Below are 23,171 nucleotides of genomic sequence, written 5' to 3'. Positions count from 1 at the left end.
GAACGGCCAGAAGGTGAACAGGGAAGCGTAGTCTCACTGCTTCCCGAGAGGGAACCCAGCACTGGCTGACGACGGCGATCCCCCGCTGCCTGCCCTTTCGGAGCCCTCTGAGTTCAACGGATGCAGATGTATGATTACACTCATCCAGTGCTGCTAGGGTGTGCTCCTCAGCTGCTAGGGTGTGCTCCTCAGCCGGCTTTGAGGGGCTGCAGGGGTGGAAGGCAGGGAAGCAATGGCAATGGCGACGACTGCAGACGCCCTCCACCTGCTTAGAGCCCCTGCTTAGACCCGCTTCGTACTTCAGCCATTGAGCTCCCTCACAAGACTCCACTTAAATAACAGCTTTTATGATTTTATTTTGAAAACCATGGCATTGATCTCTTTACTTACAGTGTGCAAATAGTAACACTCTCTGAACAACTGTTTACAGAAGAGGAAAACTAAGGTCTGCTGGGAAGGAGATGCCGAGTCAAAGGCATCAGGTTCAAATCCAGGGTCCATGCCTGCCATCTGTGTGACCAGGAACGTATTTCTTCATACCTTCTGATCTTTATGTCTTCATTTGTTTAAAAATAATGTGTGCATGCAGGCATGTGTATGGGTATGGTGTGTGTGTGTGTGTAACATTAGCTCAAAGGACTGTTGTGAGGATTAAATGTTATGGTGTTTATAAAAGTAACTAGCACTGAACTAGTATATAGCAAATACTCAATTACTGGCTAATCTGAAACTGAGTCAAAGTGCTGAAAAAGCTTTAACGCAGTAGCAGAATTCAGGCCCCATGGATGTTTCTTCAATGACCCTCCTGCCCCAACTCAAGCTCAGTGCTCAGTTACAGACCACATAGATTATATAGTGGAGGGTCAGATCTCCGGATGTCAGGGTCTAGAGCCAACTCCAGGCTTAATCCATTCTAAGGATTGTAGCTTTGGAATTGTCCTCCAAGCACAGAAACCAGCATAGAGGTCCACGTGGCAAAAAAGGTAGGTGCGTGTAGGAGGGGAGAAAGAAGAGGTGGAGGTGGTGAGCAGCGGTCCCCTTGAATCAGCCTGCTGGGCGAAGCGGGGTTGTCTCTCCACAAGATATAACACACTGGTAGTCAGCATCCTCTCTAGGATCCTGAGCCAGATACGGAAGAGGCAGTGTTGGGAGCGAACCAAGACAAGGAGGGACTGAGGAAGGAACAGTACAGGAAGGCAACCACAGAAATGGAGAAAATGGATGTGGTTGGGGAGACTCAGGCCCAGAAAGCAAAAAGCTTTTATTTAATATCATTTTCAGTTAATCACGTTTACCAATGCTTAAAACACACACACATGCACACGCACATGCGCACACACACACACACACACACACACACAGAAAACTGGTGCACTTTTGATTCCCATGTCAATGAAAGTCATCTTTGGTGCTCACAATCATCACCTGTTTCTAATACCTGCCTACCTGAATGAGCCGCTCTAGCAGCAGCAGCGGAGGAGACGCCCCCTGCGGCACCATTTACCTGGGAGCCTCTCAACACAGCCTCTCAGCAGCCATCTGGGCTACTCAGTGCCTCTGGCCCCATTCCCAGCCTGAGACAAGCATTCTACCTTCTCTACCACATGATCCTGCAATCCCACTCCTGGGCATATATCCAAAGAAAACCATAACTTGAAAAGATACATGCACCCCAATGTTCACTGCAGCACTATTTACAGTAGCTAAGATATAGAAGCAACCAAATTGTCAATCAACAGATGAATGGATAAAGATGTGGGGGGTGTGTGTGTGTGTGTGTGTATACATATATATATAATGGAATATTATTCAGCCATAAAAAAGAATGAAATAATGCCATTGGCAGCAACATGGATGGACCTAGAGATTACCGTACTAAGTAAGCCAGACAAAGACAAATATGATATCACTTATATGTGGAATCTAAAAAAAATTGATACAAGTGAACTTATCTACAAAACAGAAATAGACCCACAGGCATAGAAAACAAAGTTATGGTTACCAAAGAGGAAAGCGGGGGGATAAATTAGGAATTGGGGATTAACATAAACACACTAGTACATATAAAATAGATAACCAACAAGGACCTACTGTATAGCACAGGGAACTATACTCAATATTTTGTAATAACTTACAAGGAAAAAGAATCTAAAATATATATATATATACATATAACTGAATCACTTTGCTATATACCTGAAACTAACACACCACTGTAAATTGACTATACTGCAATTAAAAAAAAAAAAAAGAACCCTATCCTCTCAACAACTCCAATTCTTCCCACCAGTTAGCAAGGATTTATAGGCATTGTCAAGTCAGCTACAATGAAACTCTAACCAAATTCAGTAGAAACTCTCTTAAACAACTTTTACCTCCACTTAACCAGACTAACCAACACTAGGGGTGACCGTGTAATTTATTACCCAGGACCTCTGGAAGAATGAAAACAGTGCTCTTAATAGTTAAGCCAGGACAAAAGGCACAAACCAGAGACATCTCTGTCCCTCTTTAAACCCACTGACCTATAGGCAAGCACAGACTGTTTCCGAGCAGCCTCTGCACTTCAGGTGCCCATCAACTGAGCTATAAAGAATCACTTGTCTTGGGCTTCCCTGGTGGCGCAGTGGTTGAGAGTCCGCCTGCCGATGCAGGGGACATGGGTTCGTGCCCCGGTCCGGGAGGACCCCACATGCCGCGGAGCGGCTGGGCCCGTAAGTCATGGCCGCTGAGCCTGTGCGTACAGAGCCTGTGCTCCGCAACGGGAGAGGCCACAACAGTGAGAGGCCCGCGTACTGCAAAAAAAAAAAAAAAAAAAGAATCACTTGTCTACAATCCCAGACATGTTTATACCCATTGTATTTGTTATCAGAATTATGTAATTATAGTAAATACTACGTAAACCGATAAAATATAAATGTAAACAGAAAAGGTTTCTGTAAAAATTTAGTTGAATGTCTCAAAAAACTCAAAAGTGAGTTGCTTTTAAAACTGCTGTCCATCTAGGTGCGAGTAAGGCAACTGTAAAAGGCAGTAAGAAAAATATATGAAAACTTCCGTCTAGACAGAGACGACAGTCAGTTTACTTTGCAAGTGTTTTTAAGATCTTGCTCCACTTTAAAGAAATTGCAACTGGATGTGGTTAATGATGCATGACAAGAGAGGTTTATGTAAGAATGAGGACATGGAACTCCAAACAGTGAACTCATAGCAAGGAAAAGCCAGACTTCACAGTAAAAAATAATCCATGCATTTTAAGTTTAAACTAAAAAGTTTAAGACATTTAGATATCTATAGCTCTATATCTATGTATCTTTAATTCCTAGCTTTAGCAGACCTTTTCAGTTGACCAACCAACATCTGGTCCCTACCTTGACTCTTGCCAAAATTACAGCAGGTCCTCTGTCTTCCTACGTAGACCAAGTCTTACAGTAAGAGGTCTCTTGTCAACAGAAGATGCTTTGTATCACACCTCAAAAATTATTTCAAGGCAAATAAAATGATTCCATTTTATTTATGTAATGAATCTTAGGGAGGAAGATTTTACCTCAAACTGAAAAAAGACCAGGGGTAATGAAACTGAAAACGTCTGCTCTTCTACAAGCAATGCTTCTGGGCAATGTAAATGTATATGAGCTTATGTGACCATAACTTCCTACCATAAACAAATATGGCACAATAAGCAATTTTTATGGAAAATGAAAAGGGAAACTACATTGCTGTGTCTCTTATCACAAATTACTGCCAAAACATACCTAATTTAACATGAGGAAAAAGTACTAAGCAGTGACAAATAAAAGAGAAAAAAAAAAAATTGGAGGTCATTGTCCTTGAAAACAAATTCAAAGTTAGCAGTTTAGCTGAGGTGTGTGTGGTTGAGGGTCGGGAGATACGAAGGAGGAAAGTGGAAGTTAGTGTGTAATGAAGTGAAAGGAACGTGACAGTAATTGTACCCCTGTCCTTCTTCCTCTGATCCTTATTCAAGAAATCACTTATTTATTAGAGAAATAAGTGTACCTCTGTTCACAGTACTAGAAGGATGTAAAGAAAACAATAATAGAGATAACACCTACATACGTCTACTCTATGTCAAGCACTGTTATACTTATTAATTCATAAAAGAAAAAAGCATGAGAGCTTAGAGGTAAGAGAGAATATTAGAGGAATAGAAATTGGGTCCTGTGAGGATATTGGTCCTCCAAAGACTAGATAAGGAGATAATGGTTACATTATGACAAAAGAGAGCTCAGCTGAACATAAGGGAGAAATTATTTGGTTATGAAGTTGATCAAACACTGGAAGAAAAAGTTCTGGGGGGACTGTGACTCCAAAAGGCCATTTGCCTAGGGAAGGAGCCTAGGTACAAGGGAGCCGGAAAGGGCCAAGGAGACAGACAGGCTAAATCGCAGTTGGCAGAGTAGGGCCCAGCCCTGGAAGGAAAGCCTTCACCAAACTGCCAAACCAAGGGGCCACAGTGAGAAGCCTGCCAGGTCATTGAAGCTGAGTCATGAGTCATGATACGGGATGGAACACATGGAAAGAGCTTACCAGAGGCAAGAAGGCAGGTCTGAAAAAGCCAGCTGCACAATGTGTTGACCTCCACAGATTGTCAACTGCTCCACCCCACATCTTTTTCAACCAGTTGTGTTGATTGTAAATAGTTCCACTTGTGAATTGCTACCTGACTCTGAGACTCTTCCAGGAAATTTTACTGGGCAAGGGATTTCCCTAATAGTTTATTTACTTTTCTTCTCTTATCTCAAAGCAGGATTTAGACAAGGTGTTCACACTGTATCTACAAATTTTAGGATTCAATGAAAAATGTGGAAGAGATGAAAGAAGAGAGGATGGGACAAAAGAAGGGAATAAGAATTTTAAATTGCCATTGATGTAAACCTATGTTTAAGTTTTAAAACGAGTGATCCACCTGAAAAGGGAAATAAATGAGAAATCTACAGTTAACCTGGTACAATGGTCAGAAACAGCCACCCATGGCAGACTAGGTACGTTAGAATCACCCGAGAAGCCTTTTTAACAATATATCCCCAGCTCTCTCTCCCAAACCTACTAAATCAGAATCTCCCGGGATAGGAAGCTTATCTCTATTTTTTCAAAGCTCCTCAGGTATTTCTGACACACAAGGAGACTTGGGAACTTCTAACTTTGCAGATGCCTTCAGTGTTTAGGACTTTTTACCAAAAACAAGTGAGGACTTCTTACTCAGCTACCTGCTTGGGTGCTAGAACACTCGTGTTGGTTGTTTCTATCTGATTCAGGTACTTCCTAATGGTAAAAGAAAAAAACTTTTATAACTCAGTACCTGATGAGGAAAATGAGACAACGTTTAAGGAAATACAACCCCCTATGATGAAACAAATCTGCATCTTCTTTCATCATGGTCTCTATATCCAGGCAGGTCCTTTCTGGTTGTTTCCTGCTGTCAGTGCTACCATGCTCATCTTAAAGAACTCTTTGCTGTTTGTGTCTGCAATTACTCAAAGTCCATTGCCTAATACACAGGTTTTCTTCCACTTAAGACATCAACTATATTACTATCACTCTTTCCATCTGTACTCCTAATTGTTTTTGTACAAACTCATATAACCAAAGAAACTTTTAAAAGGTACAACCCTCCCGTATAACTTCTTTTGAATGGAACTGTATTCTGCTCATGACTTCTGATCTTTCTAGTCTCAAGAGAAAAGAAGAGGGAAAAAAAGAAAAGAAAAGAGAAAACAAAAACAAAGAGGGAAAAAGAAAGAAAAGAAAAACTATCAGTTCTGAATTGAGCATTTTAACTTTGATTACTGTAGCTCCTTTCCTTGTATCGATCGTGCGTGTCCCAATGGGCTATAAATGGTTTCCTTATCTTGCATTTATCACAATGTACTGTTAATGTGTTTAATTTTTTATCTCTACTATGAGTTTTAACAAGTCTAAGAGGACAGAAAGCATCTATATTACCATTGTTGAATCACTTATACCTAGCTTGGTGTCTGGCTCCTATAAATGCTTCATTAATATTTATTGAATTGATGGATAAATGGATAGATGGATAAATGGTTGTTTCCTGCTGTAACCACCATATTTTTCTGACTAAAGTACTACCTGCCATTGAGCCCCCAGAGAACAGAGATGGTATCACGTTCATTTGTGTGTCCAGAGTACACGTTTGAAGAATGACTGAATAACCTAAGGCAGAATTAACCAAGCCATGTGATTCGCTGCTTTGTTGTTCAATACCTTCTACAAGGTTTACGTAAGCTTGTATGTTATCTGAACCAAATCAGAGGATTTGGTAGACATTCTCTGAACGTGAATAGTCTGGCTTGTGAAATACTGAATATCTAAACATCCCTAAGTTTCCAAGTTGTATATAGACTAAATAATTTGCAATCAGGAATTGTCCTTGTTAGGGAGATTAGTGCTCAGAGAATCCCAATTCATACACTATTAAATCTGAGAAACAAATTACATATCCATTGACCGGAGCCATGGTTTCCTTATGCCATCATCTGAGATGAGTCATGAGCAAAAAGGTTATTAGCGTCAGAAATGTAATCACTGGCTTCCTGCACAGCTGAAAGCTAGAAATGAGATTTAGGAATAGAGATTTACCACCCAAATATTCCTTCCTTCACCTCACTCCCCTTAAATGCACCCAATCAAGCAAAATTCGGTACTTGCACAGACTATGAAAAGCAAGATTTTCTTGTTTCCACTTTCAAATATAATATAGTCACCTATAGTAAATAAAGCATGAGTCACAGCTGGGTAAAAATCCCATTGTTGGTCGCTCGATAAACATATATCAGCTATATACCTATAAAGACAACCTGAAAGAATTTGAGGTGCAGAATAACAAATAAAAATTAGAGCTAATGTCTATTGAGCGTTTGCTCTTTGCTAAAATTGTGGCAACTACAGTTGACCCTTGAACTAAGTGTGTGGAAAAGTTTGTGTTTGTTTAGAGATCACACTATGTGGACTCAAAGTAGGGTTTGAACTCTGATTCTACCCAAACTGTTTCAGCTTCCTGTCCTTGGGTGAATCATTTATCAATTCCATTGTTTTTGAGGCAGAGGCAGATTTCAGCTGTGTGGTGGGTCAGTGCCCCTAACCCCAGTGTTGTTCAAGGGTCAACTGTATATAGAATAGCTTATTGAATCTCCATGGTAACCCAGGAGGTAGATTCTATTATTATCACTATTTTATAGATAAGGAAACTGACATCCATAGAAGTTCAATAACTTTCCCAAGATTGCACATTATGTAAAAGATGGGGCCTGGATTCAATCCCAAACAGATGAAAAGATAAAAATCCAATCATTTAACAGCTGAGTTAAGAAATAGAGAAATAAGTGAACAGCTTTGAAGGTTATTTTTGAATTAGGTTCCTTTTGAATTAATGAAGTCTGGAATATATGTAAGACTTTCAACTCCAAGAAATTCAAACAGAACAGGAGACTGTCCCATGTGGAAGGGATAGGTGGGAATATAACTGATCCCAATGAGGAAAGAAACAAGAGTACAGATTGATAATATTATCTGTCTCTCCCAAGGCCTATTCCAGAGAAGTTGTCCAATTTTTCAGACTTTCTGTCAAGGGTCACTTTAAAACCCCAGTCCTGGGAGGCTCAGAAGCAGTAGACTTTTTAATACCACAAGAGCACCTTAAAAGAGATAGTTTACTTACTAGTCTTGTTACCTTTGGGGGTAACAAAAATCACTCAACAAAGGCAGGTCTTTTCCTTATGATCCATCTACTACCCTGAAGCCACCAGCTTATTATGATCTCCATGATTTCCATTAACACTGCTCTGCTCAGGAAACAAGAGACCTAATCATAATCTCTTCTCTGGTAGCCCCTGGCAGGCGAACTTGTATTCCAACAGTCCGCATCTGCAGTGAGGGCAGTTCCTTTTGTAGCTGGATGTAGGCAGCATCTGTTACCTGTTCCATTAAGCTCACCTAAGCGGTGGCACATAGTAATGTACCTGCAATCATTTCTTTGGCCCTCAAATGCTCTGAGGAACCAACTTAGCCTTGATTTTCCCTGTAGGAATTGGGTACTGGGAACAGATTAGACAGTTGCAGCCATACTACGACATAGCTCTCTTCATAGCAGGCCGTTCCCAGCAGGCAATCTTTGCATACAGCCCTGTCAAAACTCAGTCCCAGCTCCCAGGTGTCAACCCCAATCTGCACAGAAACTTCCCATCACAGTTCTAACGAGCAGACTCAGCTTTGGGGGTCAAGGGTCAAAGGCAGGAGCGGAAGTGGGAACTTGGAGCCAGAAGGTCAAGGCCAGAAAGACCAGAGCCAGCACAGAGGATCTGGAATAAGTGGATCACTTTCTATGATGGTTCATTTCATCTGTCAACTTGACTGGACCACAGGGTGCCCAGATATTTAGTCAAGCGTTATTCTGGGTGTTTCTGTGAAGGTGTTTTTGGATGAGATTAACATTTAAAACGGTAGACTGAGTAAAGCAGATTGCCTTCCCTAACGTGGGTGGGCCTCGTCCAGCAATTGAAGGGCTAAACAGAGCAAAACTACTGACCCTGCCCTACTTAAGAGGGGGAAGTCACATAATTCTCCCACCTTCAGACTTAAACCGAAACATTGGCTCTTCCTAGGTCTCAAGCTTGCCAGCCTCAGGACTGGAACTATTCCATGGGCTCTCCTGGTCTTCATGCCTCTGGACTGGGATGGAGCTAAGCCATCAGTTTTCCTGAGTCTCCAGGCTGCTGACTCACCCTGCGGATCTGGGGACTTGCCCACTTCCATAATCATATGAGCCAATTCCTTAGAATAAATCTCTTTACATAGGTAGGTAGGTAGATAGATAGACAAACAGACACGGATATATAGATATGGAGTGTGGAATACATATAATATCCAATACCATAAGATATATATATTCTATTGATTTTGTTTTTGCAGAAGAACCCTAACTAGTATACTTCCCTTGCAGTTTTGCCTCTCACACCCACGAGCCATGATTACACCTTTAGACCTTATGGCTTGACCTGAAATTCAGCACCTCATTCTGACCATAATTCCCTATCCCTTCAGCTCCTTGAGTCCTTTATGCCCACCACACCCTCTCTCTGACTCATTAAGACCTCCCATCCTTGACCAACGTCTTTTAATTAAGGCCTCTCTATACTCGCTTCCAGCCCTACCTGCCAAGGCTCAGGTCCATCACGCAGCATCTCTTGTACTATCCTCAACTTCCTTGCCTACAGTCAGCCACTTTGACCTGGCAAACCCCAGGTTTTGGATCCATCACACTGTCTGCGTACCTTTTCCACATTTACAGCCAGGCTGCTCAGCACTGTTGGAGAAAATCAGAAAACCACACCTACTGCTGCTCCTAGGTATTTTGACTTTACTGAACACACTTTCTCTGGTTTCTCCTCCTCTGTGCGTGGCCCCTCACTCTCATCCTCTGATGGGAATGCTTCTCTCACCTGTCTTGCAAGTCCATCCTCCAGCCTATTCTCTGTATATACTTTTTCTGGACAATCTCATCTACCCCCTTTAACCTCTACCTGTCTCCTCATTACTTACCCATAGGTCATTTTCTTTTTTCCCACCTTTGTACCTTTATACACCCTACTCCCTCTACCTGGACCACCCTAACCTCTCCTATGTCTGCAAAAAAATACACACATAAACACCTGGAGAATGTCTACTCTTTCTTCAATACTTAGCTCACATTTTTTAAATGACTCAGGTCAGGCATTACCTCCTGCAGGAAACCATCCTGACCCCTGACTCCCTCTTCGGTGTCCTGCCTACGGTCACTTATTAGCTAACATCTATTACTGTAGCTCTCTCAGCATCCCTTCCCTTAATAATATCTTCACCTCACCCCTCTTTCCTTTGGGAATGGCTCCTCTCCCACTACCCATTCTGTGTGAGTCTACAGTATCTGTAATCATGGTTTGCTGTCCTCCAGCCACATTACCTAGATCCAAAATTTAAATAATAATCCATGGCCCTAGTTGTTGGTCCAGGGAGTGGAGATGTGGCGCAAGCTTAGCCAATAAGAATCTTTGCCTTGCACACCACTGTAAAGCAATTATACTCCAATAAAGGTGTTAAAAAAACAAAACAAAACAAAAAAACACTTTGCCTTGGATTGTTCTAAATGGGGCTAGCAGGAAAGGTTTCTATGTCTGGGGTCATGGAAGTAGAAGGATGTGGCACAGGGGTTATTTATAATCACATTCTCCAAGGACCTACTGTACAGCACAGGGAACTCTGCTCAATATTCTGTAACAACCTAACTGGGAAAAGAATTTGAAAAAGAATAGGTATATGTATATGCATAACTGAACCACTTTGTTGTACACCTGAAACTAACACGACATTGTTAATCAACTATACTCCAATATAAAATAAAAAAAAAGATCACATTCTCCACTAAATTCTAACTACGGAATCCTAGTATATTCTCAGAATGCACTGAGCTTCCCTCTATCAAAGACCACTGTCTCACTGACTGGAGTTACCCATTTAGCGGACGCTCAACAAATGTTTGTTGAATGACTCTCTCATGTTTGGGTGTGCCTCATCTCTAAAGGGATACTGAAAATTGAGTACAGACAGCTGCCGTCTCTGGCCACACTTGATGTTATGACGCATCTTGCTACAATTTGACAGCAGGGATGTGTTCACTTCGTTTATTTGAAATTTTGGAGGAAAGAACCATCCTTCACACACATCTTGAGGGGAGAATGTATGAGTCTGTCCACATCTTGAACCTAGAGACTGAAAATTAAGCTATACTTGGCCAGAGCTCAAATCTTTCCTTTAATGTGAAAAACCTTTTTTGCACGTGACCCCTTAGAGTTAAAATGGTGGAAGCCATTGAGGAAAGCAAAAGAAGGATTTGTTTGTTTGTTTGTTTATAAAGAACAGAAAAGAAAGGATACAATTTAGTTACGCTGGAAAATAACTTATGTGAAATGAAAAAAATGCAGGCTCCAAGCATTGTTTAGCCACTGAGTTGCCAAGAACATAGCAACCCTATTGTGCAGCCTCTCCTCTTCCACAGCCAGATCTATAAATTAGAAATAATATTATGTGTCCTGGCTAGTCTCACTAGAGCTTAATGAGGTTATTTCTAGGAAACCCTTTGACTTCAAAAAGTCATATGAAAATTTATGATAAAAGGTTTCAACTTGATTAAGAAGCCCTTGATGCCTTCCTTGTGAGTCAAGCTTATTTCCCGCTGACTTCCCATGTGTCTCTATTACCAGTATTAAATATTTATTTTAGGTCTATTCTCCCAGCTCTCAGCCCAAGGTGATTTTTAATGCCTATTTAGTTTTTATGATGATTTTTAAAATGTGCATTAATAATAGAAGAATCTAATGTTAAATTGAAGGTTATTAAAATAGGCCTCCTTTCAAGGCAACTGGATGTTGAAAAGATCTTTTTTCTTTTACCACATCTTTCCTTAATTGCATGAGAATAAAGTTACACTTGGTTATAATTTAGACTTTCTATAGCACATCTGTATAGGCAAAGACTTGAAGTTGTAGCATAGTAGAGATTGCCATGATTTACTACTGCCTCCTCCACAACCACTTGGATGTCTAATATACATCGAAAATTTCACATATCCCCCAAATACTACTACTATTCACCCCTCCCCACCTGGCTCTTCCTGCAGGCTTCCCCAACTCAGTAAGTGGCAACTCCATTTTTTTAATTGCTTGGGTCAAAATCTTGAGGTCATCCTTGGCTTCCTTCTTCTCATACTTCACATTCAATCTGCCAACAAATTTTGTCAGCACGACTCTCAAAATATATCCCCCAATACACCGCTACCCTGGCCCTCCTGGCTCCCATCCTTCACCTGAATCACTACAGCAGCCTCCTAACTGGTTTCTCTTCCCCCACCTTTGCCCCTTCAATCTCCATCCAGCACAGCAGCCAGAGTGACCCCATTAAACAAGTTAGAGGATGTTTTCCTCTACTTAACTACAGCTCTCCTCCCACCACGGCTGCCCAACTACGCAGAGCAAAAGCTCAATGCAGACAATGAGCACGAGGACCTTCTGGAACTTTCTAGTCCTCCAACCACCAGACCTGCTCCTTCTTCAGAACTTTGTCCTTCGAATGCTACCTGCATGCTCCTCCCCCAGATACCTGCCTGGCACCTTTCCGCACCGTCTTCCGGTCTTACCCCAACATTACTTTCTGAGTGTGGCCTTCCATGATAACTTTACTAAAATTGCAACTCCCCACACCCAATCCATCCTTTCCCCCTTCCTGCCTTACTCTCCTACCCTCTTCAACACTATACACAATCCCTTGCTATAATTACGTAATCTAACATAATGTTGTTCATCATCTGATTCCCTCTCTAGAATGTAAAACTCAGCGGGTTGGAGGGGGCAGATATTTTTATCCCTTTTATTCTCACTACTCTATCTTCAGGGTCAGACACAGAGTAAGGGGGGCTCAATAAATATCAGTTGTCTAAAAAATATGAAAAAACTTTTAGCTTCTTTACTATAACACCAGGGATGATTCTTCTGCTTTTAAACTCTCATCTTGCCAGGCATAGTATTCTTTTTCTAGTGGACATTTCAGACCATGAGAATAGAAGAGCAGCTGTGGCCAAGGGTAGCTGGGTGGGAAGACAGGGGGCACTTGGGCTTATATGCAGTCCTTCTCAATGGCTCTGAATCTCTGTTAGGTAGAACAAACCACAGCAGCTTTATGAAAGAATATGAGCACCCAAGGAGAACCATACATGCCAGTGAGACCTTCCCAGAGAACATCAGTTCCAGGAGCAACGAAATTTCCCCACTGATTTTTAAAAAAAAAAAAAAAACCGGTAACATCTGAGATTTTTAGGACATTTATTTTTTATTTTTAAGGAATTTTTTTTTTTTTTTTTTTTGCGGTACGCGGGCCTCTCACTGTTGTGGCCTCTCCCGCTGCGGAGCACAGGCTCCGGACGCGCAGGCTCAGCGGCCGTGGCTCACGGGCCCAGCCGCCCCGCGGCATGTGGGATCTTCCCGGACCGGGGCACGAACACGTGTCCTCTGTATTGGCAGGCGGACTCTCAACCACTGCGCCACCAGGGAAGCCCTAAAGATTTTTTTTTTAATGTGAACCATTTTTAAAGTCTTTATTGCATTTGTTACAATAGTGCTTCTGTTTTTTGTTTTGGTTTTTTGCCCGCGAGGCATATGGGATCTTACCTCCTCGACCAGGGGTGGAACCCACAGCCCCTGCATTGGAACGCGAAGTCTTAACCACTGGACTGCCAGGGAAGTCTCCCCATTGATTATTGACTAAAATAAAACTACCCCTAACCCACAAAGGATGAACCTGAAAAGTCTTCAGGTGTGATAAAGGTAATGCAAATCAAAAGGACCCTGGCGGCAAAATGAAAATGTTGTCCTTCCCTCAGGCAGCTGCTATCAGCTGACTTTTGCCATGCCAGATTACCGGATCTTCTGATTTTCAAGAAAAGCCAGACTTCAGATTTCATGAGAAATCCCTCAAGTGTAAAAAGCTGGCCCTTACAGGGGAGGGAGGACCAAGAGGGAGGGGATATATGTATACATATAGCTGATTCACTTCACTGCACAACATTGTACTGTGTTAGCAGAAACTAACACAACATTGTAAAGCACTTATACTCAAATAAGAAATAAAAGAAAGCTGGCCCCCTAACTCAAAAGAAAAACAACTACCACCATAAGCTGTGAGCCAAATAAAACAGCTTCTAACCACACTCAGCTGGGTTTCAGCCTCTGCCTTACAGGCTGGTAAAAACTAAACCCAACTCTGAAAAGAGCAAATTAGAAAAAACTTCTGCCTCCGTTAATCTTCTGTTAAATTCCTTCCCCATAGAAAACAGTCCTTGTGGTCTTCATGCGCAGGTCAGAAAACTCGGCACTAATGTACTTGACACTCTCATCTTAAAACTCAACACCTATATGAACATGTTTCTTCCATCTCTTGACTTGCTGGGCAGAGCAAGTGGGGAAGCCAGCCTCCCCCACCCCGACCCCCGGCCGTGAGGTTCACTATCCACTGGCAGGATCCTTGGCGTCTGTAATGGGAGGAGTGGAGAACACCAAGAGTGGCAGAGAAATTCTCAGCAACAGCAAGGGAGGAAAAGAGAATTCCGTGGCTGCCAGAGAAGGGAGTGAGGTGGCCTATTTGTGTGTAAGGAACACAGTCTGAGCTAAGAAGTGAGGGGTTAATTGTTACCAAAATCACTCAGTAGACTGAGCCCCTCAAAAGCTGGGACTGTATCTAATCCACCTTTGTATTCGTAGAATCGACCTACTGTGTGCCTGACTCCACTGGTTTTTGGATGAAAGCAGAGCAATCATTTTTCTATCATATGACAGAGAAAGGGAAAGGTTCCCAGTCCAGTCATAAACTAGTGGCCTCAAAACATCCCCAGGATGGGGCTTCCCTGGTGGCGCAATGGTTGAAGGTCCGCCTACCGATGCAAGGGACACGGGTTCGTGTCCCGAAACGGAAAGATCCCACATGCCGCAGAGCGGCTGGGCCCGTGAGCCATGGCCACTGAGCCTGCGCGTCCGGAGCCTGTGCTCCGCAAAACGGAGAGGCCACAATAGTGAGAGGCCCGCGTACCACCAAAAAAAAAAAACATCCCCAGGAAACTGTGATGTGAAATTTTACACTTTAGGGGAACAGCCTAATTTGCAATGTCAGAATCACAGATTTTATTGTTCTTCTTTAAATTATCATTAATAGAAGGAAGAGGAAACAATGACAATTTTAAAACTAGTGCCCATATTTTATCAATTTTAAGCAGCAGAAAAAAAATTCACTCCCAACCAGGAGCAGGTAAAACAACTGAAAACCCAGAGAGATGTGGATAAAACTGTCTTACAGCCTTGTTTCCTCCAGACACATATTTTTTAAGTGCAATGATTTTAGCAAGGGTCAGAGAACTGTTATTTGTTAGATGAAGAATATGTAATTAAACCCACTGTTCTGAAAGAAAAGCTTTGTATTTTTTTTTTTAATCTTCTATGACTGGGCTGGTAATTCCTTCCTGTCTCACACCTACTCAAAACCCAGAGGATTTGTCCTTGGTGCCTGCCATGAATATAAGTACAGTTCTCTAGTGTATAGTTCAATCACAGCAGACAACTACTGATTTCTGTTTAAGTCGGAATACACATAATTTTCTCTAGTCTGGGAATTATTAAAATGTATTAACAGACTAGGGTTTCGTGTTTCAAGTGTGGCAACGGTTGGGGGTGGGTGGTTTTCCTTTGTATTTTTAAATTTTCCTTTTTCCTTTTCCCCCCAAGAACTGAGCCAAGCCCTTTCTGAGCAGGAAAGCTCCACTGACTTGTTCTGACAAATTCTCATTCAATTTCACACTGGGTCACACACAGTCAGAAGAAAGACATACCCGTGGCTGAGGGGAGAGCGAGAGGGTTGAGGCTGATTGCACAGAAAGCTCCCTCTCTCTTTGCTTTTCCAGGGACTTGGAGGAAGCCCACTTTCTCTTCTTTCATGATGGAGATAACTTCTCGGTACAAAATCTTAATTTAACAATCTCAAAAGATTTTTTTTTCACACATTTTTCTTCCAGTAGCAATAGTAATAACACAAAGCGTCCGTTACCTTCTTGTTTATAAAAACACTCTCTGACTGCAAAGAGACCACATTTTAATGGAAAAGGTCAAAAGTAGGCAAGTGAGAAGACCTCGGTGTGGTTTGGCTTTGCTGCAGTTCTGGGGAAGTCACAGACCTTCTCTGGGCTCAGGTTTTCTGTCTGCAGTAAGGGGATTAAGCATCAGTGGTTTTCAAATTGTGCACCATGAAAGTCTGGGGTGTAGAGATTAGAGAATACATGCGTCTCTAGGACCCCATTCCCACCACCACACTTGAGCCACAAGTCAGTTCTTATCTGTTTATATATTGGATTTCCACATCAGATTTTCCTTAGAGAAAGGGTTTCACAGCTTTATAAGTTTGGAAAAAAAAAATCTGTCTTTCCCAGTTCTCACTTTCCATGATTCTGCGACTTTTCTCGCTGACAATACAGCCTCGATTTCCTGCAATGCATGTGTTCACGAAAGCAGACCACTGTACAAAACGGGAAACTGGTTCATGCATGATGCTTTTCGCCAGTATAAGCACCTCTACCATCAAAAACATGAACTTACTAAGCATTCATTCATGCACGATGCCACATGGGTTACTTATTAGCACAAGCAAAGTTGACAAGTTCCATTTTCAATTTGAGAGACTAAGTGATTTTACTGATTTTGAAAATGGGAAATCTTGATAATTCTTTCAATGTGGTACAGCTATGAAGTAGCAGAGGCAGACATGAAAATGGACAACGAATTTGATAATGCTACTGTAACACAAACAAGTCAATAAGCAATTAAACGATCTCATCTAAAACCACTGTCTCCAGAGGAATATTTAAGCCTTCCCTGTAGAACCAAACAGGAAAGTATCATGGCTTTATGAAAATAAGTAACCAGATTTCAGCATTTATTCCGGGTGGAAATAAATTTCAGCATTTATTCCTCCCAGGAAAAAGTATCTAAATACTTACCACCCATTACTACAGGCATAGGAAAGAACACTGATCCCCGAGAACATAGAATATGAATTCCAAAGAGCAAGCAGCAGCTGAGCTAGAAAGGGAAACAGAGCTCAGAGTGGGAAACTAGAGAACTACAACGTTGCATATCCACAGACAGAATTTGCAATTCACCTTGAAAGAGAGCAAAGGTGGAAGTTAATTGCTGGAAACCCAGTATTCAAAATGCCCTTTGAGAAATACCTGAGCAAAGACTAAGACTTAGCAACAAAGATCCTAAAGCAAGAAGAGAATCTCTTAGACCGACCACAAAGAATAAAAAGGACCATATTAACTTAGACATACCTGTTGGTATTATCACTAGGTCCTCTTTGAGAAGGAACCAGAGATCAAGATTAGAATTAGCACAAATCTTTTTTATACCATTATTCATCTACCTTGGTCAATAAACATTGTTGCCAAGGCTAGAATGCAGTTTTTTAAAAATCAAGAAGCTATAAAGGATGAATATTAATCTATCCTTTTTCCTCTCATCTATTTTCCCCTTAATTTTTCTATTTTGTGAGCTGGTTTGGCTAACAAATTCACAATTCAATTCTCCTCTGAGTTTTCAGATTCAGCACTATTCTTGATCTGTTGATATTTCCCAAAACAAAAAGCCCAAATGCCTCAAAACTAGGATAGAATGGGAAGAGATGCCTCCTGCCAAAAAGAAATAGTGCAGGTACTCGAGTTCAAATAATTTTGAAAGCTTTAATTCAGTGCTTTAGAGTTCGGATAATCTTATATACAACCACGAGTAATACAATGGATTTCTTCTCAAATGTCTCAGAAATTCCTAAGAAGTGGTACTCTAGCTGTGTAAAACCGATCATCCTCATGGGAGTTAAAAAAAAAAAAAAAGAATGTGCACCAAGTAACATTAAGTACCATAGTACAGTTGTCCTACCAGGAGAGTATGTGGCAAAAGAAAAGTTATCTAAAAAGAAGGTAGTACCTGGGCACCAGTCTAGCTACAGATGACAGTTCTGCAGCTCCTGGAACCAATTAGAGAACATCCTATGGGGTCCACTTAAATCTAAAGTCACTTTGGATAGTCATCAGTACTGTTTGCCAAATATTTCCAGTTCACCCTATTGCCCAGACACAAGATAGAATTGCCTGTTCTGGCTCCCTTATTGTGTGTGAAGCCATGTGACTAGTTATGGTCAATAACTTGTGAACAGAGGAAAATAAGTCACTTCCAAGAAAGAGCATTTGACTGGTGATTCAAGACCTTTAAGACCTCTGTTGTTCCTCTGACACAGTGGTCAGAAGCATCAGTGATGGAGACTGCTTCATCTCTCTAGGTTCCAGAGTGACAAGGATGAACAGGTCCTCCACCCCAGGTGTGGAGACACAATGAACATACAGCACAAGAGAGAAGGAAACCTTTGTTGTTTTAGGCTGCTGAGATCTGGGGATTGTTTGTTGCTGTAGCATTACTTCACCTATCCCAACTTAGATCCCCTCAGTTCAGGAGGAGTATGCACGAGAATGGACTACAGCAAGAGACTCCAAGAACCAACCCAGTCATCACTGGAAGTCCTCCAAGTCAAGGATTCTGCCAGATCTCTCAGAGGGTTTTGGGCTGACTACCCTCATTCTTCAACCCCACATCCCTAAGTAGTACTCTTTTTTTCCTGTTTTTTTTTTCTTTATTGAAGTATAGTTGATGTACAATAGTATATAAGTTACAAGTGTACAATACAGTGATTCACACTTTTTAAAAGTTATACTGTAACCAGGCAGGACCCTATGCGGCCTTCCTGGAACAGACCTCCTCCCCCATATCCTCTGCTATAGCTCCTCTCTGAAGTACCCAGGTAACAGTATCTCATGCATATTTTCTGAGTTTTTCAGTGCTAAAAGCCACCACCAAATGGAAGAAATTAACTACTTGATGATCATGAGCACGGAGTCCCTGGAACCTTCTGGTGCCTAAGGATTGATAGTGTTAACCGCCCTATTATTTCAACATCAACCAATCAGAGAATTGTGCACAAGCTGATCACATACCCTGGGGCGACGCTCCCTCACCTGGCCTTTAAAAATGCTTTGCTTAGACCCTTCGGGGAGCTTGGGGTTAGTGGTGGGCACGACCTACCCATTTTCCTTGCATGGCCCTGCAATAAATCTCTCTTTGCTCCAAACCCCAACGTTTTAGTTTGTTTGGCCTCACTGTGCATCGGGCACATGAACTTGTGTTCAGTAACAATACTCCATTTATAGGGACTTCCCCGGTGGTACAGTGGGTAAGACTCTGTGCTCCCAGTGCAGGGGGCCCAGGTTTGATCCCCGGTCGGGGAACTAGATCCTGCATGCATGCCACAACTAAGAAGTCTGCATGCCGCAACTAAGACCCGGCGTGGCCTAAATAAATAAATATTTTTTTAAAAAGCCAATACTCCATTTATAGTTATTATAAAATATTGGCTATATTCCCCATGTTGTACAATACATCCTTGTAGCTTATTTTATACCTAATAGTTTGTACCTCTTAATGCCCTATCCCTATATTGCCCCTTCCCCTTCCCTCTTCCCATGGGTAACCACTAGCTTGTTCGGTATATCTGTGAGTCTCCTAAGCAGTACTCTTAAGCCCAAGGGACATTCAGGGTCTCTAGGCTTTAAACTCATTGTCCCATTAATTAAGCTGCTTCCTTGGAATGTTTTACTCCCTGTCTTCTTTCCCCAGAATGTTCCAGCCAATAGATTCAACTACCAGAATAAAACAACAAATCCCGCAAAGTGCCTTGAGAAACTTCACAGTAAAATTTCTTTGTAGCTTCCACAGGGTAGAGAGTTTGACAAGTACTCAAAATTGATATCACATGAGAACATCTTAGCGTAGGATATTTTTCCTCACGAAACATTTATTTCAGGCTGTTCACAGCAGAATATTCAATAATGATTTTGAAAAAATATTTCTTAAAGCTGGTGCTCTTATTTTGATGAGGAGAGGAACTCCTTTCATTTTCTGTTTAGGGTCCCTGTCCATTTATCATAGCACTGGGTTGTCAGGATAACGACCTCAAACAGCAAGTCTCCTTGACATTTCACCTCAACCCTGGAGGATTTGGGATTTTTACCCACTTTTCCCCCAGATCTATGATTTCAAGTTATTTCAAAGAACTTTGAGTGTCTATTTTAGGAAAAGGGAAAAAAAAAAAAACACTCTTCTGGCAAACTAGAAGCCATCCAAGTAGAAACAGTTTGACAGAGGCTGCCATTAACAGAAAGCCACAGGAAAAACAAAGTAAAATGAGAAATGCTGAAACGGTTTTCTTTTCCCTTTTTCTTTAAGCTGACAGAGTGAATGGAAACAACTTAAGAAAGATAGTCAAGTAAACCTCTAACCTCCCGCAACTGTGAGCTTCAAAAACTGTTCTTTAAATACAGCCACTGGAATAGGGTTTTATATTTAGCTTTTGCACCCCTCCGGTCTCCTCCTATGGTACTAATATGTTTTTTAAATGCCTAAAACCTTTCTTAGTACCTAAGAATTCCCCTAGATCTCATGAATTAATGCAAATGGTAATCACCAGTGCAAATGAGTAATTGGTAGCACAAACATCCATCTGTGCGTGCAATTAACTGCCTTGAGCAAGTAATTGCCTGTTTTTACAAGCGCCTACTTAGAAATCTCAACTTAAGCATATATTTTTTTGAGTAATTCTGCCAATAACACAGCAAAACTTTTACTGGCGACAAATACTTTTAAACAAGCAGCCAAACAAGCAATAATTTTAGTCTTATAAAGGTCATACCTAAGAAGCCACCCTCCACAGTAATTGATTCCGCGAGTTTCACAATTCCAGATGCACGTGCTCAGGGCATTTCCCAAGAGAGCAAGCCATTTGTTCAGGAGAGCCCAGTCATGATGAGTGCTTTCCACCCAAGCATCTTGAGATTTCTGAAACTTTTGGTCATTTTCTAATTAATTCATTCAACAAATATTTGCTGAACACGTATCATATACAAAGCCTTCTGTTCTAAGCGTCTTACGTCCATGCATATTAAGAATGAGAACGTGGTATATTTTTCTCTTAAGGAACTTATAACCGTTCAGGAAGTAGAAAGCTTGAAGCTAATTATCTAAAACACAGGAGGCTTTGTAATTCAAGGGCTGTGAAGGTGTACCTGTTACCTTACCAAGCCACACCTGCCTGGCACATAGGCATGTGTTTTGGGTAAAAATCACAATTGCAACAGAAAGGATCTTTGGGCCTGAGCCTTCGCCAAGCTGTGTCCTTGGCCCCCTACTCCCCCAAATCAACCAGCGTGCCCTCCCTTCGCAAGGTCACCCAGTCTCCTTGACAGTCATCAACACTTTTCTTCAGCAGCTACTGACTGTGCTCCCCCCACCTGCTGCCAAAAGACTTAATCCATAGCAGTTTATGGTCCCGCACCAAGCTGCTACTTCCTTGCTATTGCCAAATGCCCTGTCGTTCCTCTCATCACTGCCCCTTGCCTTTAAATACCACCTATACGCTGACAACTCCCAAATTAAGATTTTCAGCACTAACTTCTCCCCCAGAATCCCACGCTGATCTATCTGACTTCCATCTCAGCACCGCCACTTAGGTATCTAAGAGTCATGTCAGACTACGTTTCCTAAAACCAACACGATCCTGTTCCTCAGACCATTTCCCTATCTCGATGATGGGAAGTCCCAAACTTCATAGTCATCTTTGCCTCCTCTCTTTCCTTCCCACCAGTCAACCAACCCATCAGCCAATCTTTTTACTCTACCATCAAAGGAATCCAAACTCCCCCACTTCTCACACCCACACCATTTCCACCCTGGCCCAAGATGCCATCACCTCTTGTTGGATTATTGCAATTGCCTCCCAGCTGGGCTTCCTGCCTTCACCCTCTAGTTATTCTCTCACTCCTTCATCAGAATGGTCCTTTTAAAAGTCATATTATGTCATTCTTCTGATCAAAGCCCTCAAATGGCTTCCCATCTCAGAGGCAAAGCAGAATTCTTTTCAGGAATCTACAAGAGCCTTCATAATCTGCCCCACAACTCCATCTTTCCTTGATCATTTCCTACACCACCACCATCCATAGTGATTATCACTCAGCAAACCTGGCTTCCTTATTACTCCTTGCCTACACCAAGTGTACACCTGTTCTCACTCCCTGAGATGCCCTTCCCCACGTGTCTATGTAGCTCATTCCCGCACTTCTTTCAGGTCACCGTATAAAGAGATCTACCCTGAGCTCCAAGGTAATACAATTCCTTCCCACTGCCCCCTACCACAGTTCCTAGCCCCTTACCCTGCTTTCTTTTTGTCTATAGCCTTTCTTCCATATGATACACATTGATTTTTCTACCTCCAATATTAGAATACAAGCTCTACGAGGGCTGAAGTTTTGTTCTGCTAAGCTTTCTAGCATCTCAGTACTGCCATATAGCTTCAGGTATGAATGAATGAATGAACGAATGAATGAATGAACAAATGGACATGCCTAGGATGGAAGAGGCTCTTCTTCCCATTAAGAGTACGGTTCTTACAAGACTTTCAAAAAGGGTGGGCTTGCTCTCTGTTTTTCTCCCTCTCTTGCAAAAAAAAAACAAAAACAAATGGGACGATGTCTCCCAGGTTGCCACAACTTGGAGAGTTGCTCTCAAAGACAGTAAACCAGCATCCTAGGATGTAGTCTGGGTTCCTCAGATCTCTTCCCTCCAGTTGAATTCCTTGCCTTTAAAAGAAACTTCCCAAGAAGCTAAGGGAGCTCATTTTTTGAGTCTCATCCCCAATGTTCTGGTGCCCAAATTTCAGTCACCATCTTCTTCCTGTTCTCTCCCAGGCCAACCATCAGGTTTCCATGGTGATAAGACTCCTGATGAGCCCATATCTCCTGCCTTAGGCCTCCCCTGGGAAGCTCATTACACAAATGAGAAAATAGAATTTTTTAAAAAGTAAATTCTTTCACTCAACCTCACACTAAGCCATCACCAAATTCAGGAGGCAACACCTCAATGAACACTGAGCTCAGAATTTCAAATACTCAGCTTCCTCGCTAGAAAGATGAAGCCCCATCTTCCTCATTAAGTAGTTAAAGATGATAAGAAGGTGTGACTAAGTGGTTGGAAGAAATAAAAAGGGGTAAAATTTTCAGAATCCAACCACTTAAAAAAAGAGTACGGATGAAAAGGAAACTCCCCCAGATGCTGAGGGATTTTTTTTTTTAATGCATGAATATGTGTGTTAAATAGACTATGCTTTGCCAAAATCAGGGGTACCGTTCTTAAAGATTTAACTTGATTTATTCTATCATTTCTAAGGTGGGAAAGTTTGAACTATTATCAAACCTCAGCAAATACTGAAAGAATTCAGGATATGCCTTTCAAAAATGTCTCTTACATCTAAGTTAATAAGCTTACTTTAAAAATTATGATTCAAAAGTTTAAGTAAGCATGTTATGTATTTTCAAATTCTGTACCAATAAAATACTCCTCTATATTTTTAAGATAGATCTAGTAGATCACAGAGCACAATATCACTGTTCAACAAGATTTAAGGAAGAAGAG

This window comes from Lagenorhynchus albirostris, chromosome 11, assembly GCF_949774975.1.
Source record: "Lagenorhynchus albirostris chromosome 11, mLagAlb1.1, whole genome shotgun sequence".
NCBI lineage: Eukaryota > Metazoa > Chordata > Mammalia > Artiodactyla > Delphinidae > Lagenorhynchus > Lagenorhynchus albirostris.
This window is presented reverse-complemented; position numbering follows the sequence as displayed.